Source organism: Vigna unguiculata, chromosome 1 (genome assembly GCF_037176805.1).
Source record: "Vigna unguiculata cultivar grain cowpea cultivar isolate G323 ecotype 2 chromosome 1, ASM3717680v1, whole genome shotgun sequence".
NCBI lineage: Eukaryota > Viridiplantae > Streptophyta > Magnoliopsida > Fabales > Fabaceae > Vigna > Vigna unguiculata.
This window is the reverse complement of record NC_140792.1, coordinates 40,072,124-40,078,123: the sequence shown is the minus strand read 5'-3', so window position 1 is coordinate 40,078,123 and position 6,000 is coordinate 40,072,124.

Genomic DNA, 6,000 nt, shown 5'->3' with positions numbered 1-6,000 from the left:
ATATGTGTAACAAAGAGAGCCATTCAGTTGAAGAAACAAAATTTTGGGGTTTTGGAAAATGATTGTGTTTGTGTTTGTGTGTGTAGGATAGACAGACACTGTGTCTAGATTTAATGGTTCATATCAGATTCACATATTGACATGGCACACCAGAATGATACAAAAAGAACATGTCTAGTGTGAGGAGATTCACTTTAATTAACATGTTTTAATTTAATTTAAATTTTGTAGATTTCTTTATATCACATATTATTTTAGATATTTTTGTAATTTTAATTCTGGTGGAAGATTTTTATATGACTTGCACTTTCTTTAATGTTTTACTCAGTTCTTAATATAAATACATATTTTTTTATTCGTTATATGGAATCTCATTTACGTAGGTGTACTTTTAATTTAAAGCTGAAATAAACTTTAAATTGTGGTCAACTATATAAAAAACAAAAAAGAAATATCAGTTATAATAACGTAAAAGAATTAATTTATATTCCTACGACTGACAAAAATTGTCATATAAAAAAATGAAAAATTTTCAATTAATTATAAATCATTGTTGTTATGTTTTAGAAACAATTATTGTTATAAAAGTGTACAAAATCATTGAATGTGTGGTATGTTTGAAAAAAATCTTTTAAAAAATAAGAAAAAATAAATTTATGCATTTATAAATTGAAATTAGTCTATATGGGAATAATTTGTCTAAAATCAATCAGGTTTTTAAATTTTAATTTATTTTTGTGAAAAAGATCATTTTATTTTTTTATTTCTTAAAGCATGTATGAAGAAAACAAATCATTATATTTTTTAATTAAACTAGCGGAAAAACAGGGTTTATCTGAGTTAAAATTAATATCAATATTAATTTTACTTTTACATACGAACTTAGTTAAAATTAAACGTATTATTATTTTTATATTTGATTTATAATTTATGATTCGAACGAAAATAAAATTAGAAAAGGAATATAGATTTAAGTGTAATGGTGTTGTGGAGTAGTAAATATTTAGTGGATGAATAGTTTATCATTACTTTGTTTTTTTCTTTTTTTTCTATATGTAACAAAATAGATAGTTGTGAGGTTTTAGAAAAATAATTAAAGACAAAAATATGAATATAAAATAAGGTATGTTTGTAAATATGGTTACAAATAATTTATTATTTTTTATTGAATTAAATATATTTTTTCTTATTAATTTATTGTAAAAATTATGTTTCGTCTTTAAACTAAATTGTAAAAAATTTATATGTGAGGTTTTCTTTTAATATATGATAAATGAAATTCAATTTTCAACTATAATATAATCTCCACGTTTCCATATAACAATGGAAGAATGTTTTATATGATTTTTATGCATTACAATAAATAAACTAAAAAAAATTATATCTAAAATAATCTCTATTAATAAAGAATTATATTTAATTTGTAGATCATAGTCTAAATTGATTTATAAAAATATTAGTTATTAATATTTTAATTACCAAAACATTAATGACTAAATTAGAATTTGTATTTAATTTAAACACTAATTCTTTTATTAAATAATATTAAAGATCAATTTAAATGATGATAACTTATAAAATAATTATAATTTTTTATTTATAATAGAAATAATTTAGATATTAATAATTTTTAGTTTATAAATTTATATTTAAATTAATCATAATTGATTATTATTTATTTAGAATAAAATATATAACTTTTTGTAAAAAACATATTTAATCTTTTTATTTTATTAAACAATAAATCTTAAGTCAATGTGTTTCACCCAAAATACAATTTCATTATGTTTAGTTCAGCAATAAAATCATTATTAGTTATGTTCCCTTATTTACAATATCACAATAGTTTAACTTTTATCTTAGTTATTTTTTTTAGTTATCTTAGTATCTTTAATAAAGAAAATATCACAAAGTAATAAATGCATCCTTTAAAATATTTTAATATTTAGAGACAAAGCAACTGTCAACCATAGTGATAAAAATATATTAAAAGATTCTAATTTTTTTCATTTAAGTACAAATTATTATAGCATACACATGTAATCAAGTTCTTACAAGATAACACGAAATCTTAATACAAATAAAATGTACCAATAGAACAACATAACCTTTGATATTATTTCAAAAATCTGGAAAATGGCACATATTATAACTATTTGTAAAGTGGGTGGAGATATATCAAGGATATAAAAAATAAATATTGAGATTACAAAAAATTGATGTCTTGTTATGTAAAAACTTAGAAACGTTTCATTCCAATTAACTGGGAATAAAAGCCAATAAATTAAATAAACAACGTGTTTGATAACACATTACCAAAAATTGTTAAGAATGTGGGATTGAAACATGAGATCTTTAGCTATGCTAAATATGTGTTAATATTTTTTTAACCCTTTAAATTTGTTGGAGAACACAAACATAATTAGTTTGATGTAAGATTTCTTTTGAAACAAATAAATCTTTAAAAAGGAATTCAGGACTATTATCAATCAATTTTTTTAACTAAACTAATAAATAAAATCTATTTCGAGGGAAAAAAAAAATAGAACATATAATTCATGAATTAGTTAAATGAGTCAAATCTAAGCTTCACATTTTTTTATAGTCAAATTCAAGCTTTGCATTTGACTCCCATAAATAAATTAGCTAAAATTAAATTATCTTTTTTATCCATAAACCTAACCTAAAGTTTAAGCATTTGGCCTTTGATTAATCCTTCAAGTGTTATTTTTTTTAACCAATTATTGATTTTTCTTTTCAAAATTAGTCCCTTCAAGTGTCCCGAGAGAACCAAACCTTAAGTTTTTGTTGAAAGAAGATTTTAATTTTAATTAAAGTTACAGCAAATCCTATACTTTGGTCTTTTTCCCATAGGATATTTGCTTGAATAGTGTATTTAAATAATACTTAAGATTGTAATAATTACTTGAAATATTTTGAATACATAAAATAATTTTTTTATTTCATTAAAAAAATAAGAACTGAAAGCTCTTTATATCCAATTTCTCTCTCTTCTTTCCTCTACCCTCTTTCTCTTCTTCAATCATACCCTGAAAATTAAGAAAAACATAGGTTAACAAAGTTTTTTCTTATAAATTTTGACAAATTATTTATTTAGATAAAAAAATAATAATTTATTACTTTATTTTAGTTAAAAAATAAAAAAAAATAATCTATTTTAATTCTATTTATAAAAATTTTGTTAAAAAAAATTTATCAGAAGATAATTTTCCAAAAATTAAATGATATTATCCAAATAATAATTTAAAATTATCTTATTCAAATAAAATATTTTAAAATAATATGAAATTATTAAAATTTTTGTTCAAATAATTTGAAGTTCTAAAATTTCTGATCGAAATACAAACTGATCTTTTTATTTTCAATTAGCTACTGAATTGCCAAATTAATTAGTTCCAATTTGGTATTTTTTATTGATTGTTGTCTTCAATGATTATTGAGGATTATAATTGAGGAAAAGGAACATTAACATTAAAAATCATTGAATGCTAATAACAAATGATCAGGAATGGGATAGAAGATAAAGGTCATAGAAAAAAATGTTCAATATCCCATTAATCACATTGCACACTCCAATTATATCATCTTGCAAATCTCTTTTATTGTTTTTCTTTATTGTTTCCAATAAAAAATAATTTTTTAGGATAAAACTTGATTCTTCTATTTTTTTTTTTATATCTTTTTTTTAATATTAATGGGGTCTTTATGTTTTAATTGATCTCAATTAGATTTATATTTTAAAATAGTGTAACAATTAAGTCCTTTTTATTAATATTATAATTAAATGTATCGTGACTTTTCTGTATTTTTTTTAATTTTTTTAATATACTTTTTTAAGAAAAAGATTCTTTTGTTACGTCTTAAGTCGTTATCATATTTAATGTTTAAGTGTTAAAATTTGTAAAACTTTCAATTTAGTTCTTATATGTGTTATTTTGATTTAATATAATTTTAATTTATTTTTTAAATTGAGCAATTTTAATTTTTTTTATATAAATTTTATACCGATACTTTTATTAAAATTGATATTTTTAAGAAGATTAAATTTTTTAAAATTTATATTTGACATTAAAATTCATTTGAAATTCATTTTAAAATTTTAAATGTTTTGTGTTGATATTTTTTTACATCAAATTAAATTTTATATTTTTTTTTATTTGAATTTATATTTTAAATAATTATATTAGTTTTTTATTCAATTTAGTTCAATTTATTATTTTAAATTGAGTAATTTCATTATTTTCTAATTTGAGATCATATTTAATTTTTATATTAAAATTGATATTTTTATTAAATATATTTAATAATATTAAATTTGTTTAAATTTATATTTTACACCAAATTTCATTTAAAAATTGTTTTAAAATTTTAAATGTATTTGTGTTGATATTTTATTGAATCAAACTTTATATTATTTTTTATTTAATTTTATATTTTAAATAATTATATATAAAATTATATAGATTTATAAAGTTATATTATAAATATTTATATAACATTCTATATCAGTCATTTATATTTAAAGAGTTAGTTTAAAACAATAATTTTATAAATTAAAGTGCAACATTTTAAAATAATATAAAGTAAATATATTTTAAATTTTAAAATAAAATTTAAATAAATTTAAATTATAAATTATAAATTTAAATAAATTTTGATCTCTAAACAGAGATAAAATTGTTCAATTTTAAAAGAAATTGAGATCAAATTGAATTGTATTAATATTTTTTCAATTAAAAATTTTTAAAAATCATTTTTTTAAACTTAGAAAAATCACGAAAGACACGTGAGATATATTTAAGTTGTTAGCATATAATAATAAGACCAATAAAAATATGAAGAAATAATTAAAAATTTTGAACTTATGTTTTAACCTAATTTTTATTACCTAATTAACGAAGAAGTCAACAAAATCCAGTGAAATGCTTTTTTTATTATTCATCGATGAGTACAATCACCCGATCACAAGGGTCTCAATTTTTATTATCAGAGTCTCAATTTTTTTTCCACTGATACAATACTGCAAAATTGAGCACCTTTATATCAGATCAATAATAATAAAAACTTTGAAACTCTAATTGGAAAATTGAAACTGAAACCTGGTTTGCATTCAGGGTTCTTGGTAGTATAATGGAAGCCCAAAACCCAAATTCTTGGTTTTGATCAACCAAAGTAAACCTAGGAACAATTTTCCAAAGCAATTAAAGTCGGAGCCACGTCACATGCACGTGCTGCATGTGCAATTCGGAGCACCATGATCCCATTGTGGCATCTCTTCGCTGTCTGCAAAATGGTTCTCTTTTTCTTTCCATTTTTTTATTAAACGCTGAAAGCTGGTTCTGGTTTTCCTTGTCACCAAGGCATTTGGACACAAGTAATCAAGTTTTTTCACTCCTAACCTCTCTCCATTTTCCACCTTCACACCAATTCAACAGAACAACCATCACAAACAACATTTTTTTAGTTAAAAACGTTTGAAGTTCTCATTTGTCTCTCTCCAATAATAAGCAACCTTGTACTTCACTAGGAAGCTGCTATTTCACATGTCTTCCATCTGTCTCAGCACCAGATGTGATCTAAGCAATAGGAAGAGCAGAAACATTATCACTGTATCACTAAATTAATTTCTTGTTATAGCAGTCCACACCATGTGTGCATGTGAATATTGATAGAGAGAAAGGAAAAGAAGAAATATATTTTATATCAGAAGTGGCAGTTGGTAGGTTCAGACCATGATTGATCAAGACTTTGCACTTTTCTCCCATTTTCTTCTGTTTGCAAATTCTCCTCTTTGTTTATTCTCCATTATTATCAACATCTTCCTATCTTCATCTAACACTTGTTCATTTCTTCATCTAATTTGTGTCTTGTAAAATAAAAAATCAAATAAACAAATCTACCCTAATGTCTACAAAAAACAAGGACCATTAATTCCCGGATGCATATGCATAGGCTTCTACTATTTCACCAATATGGTCA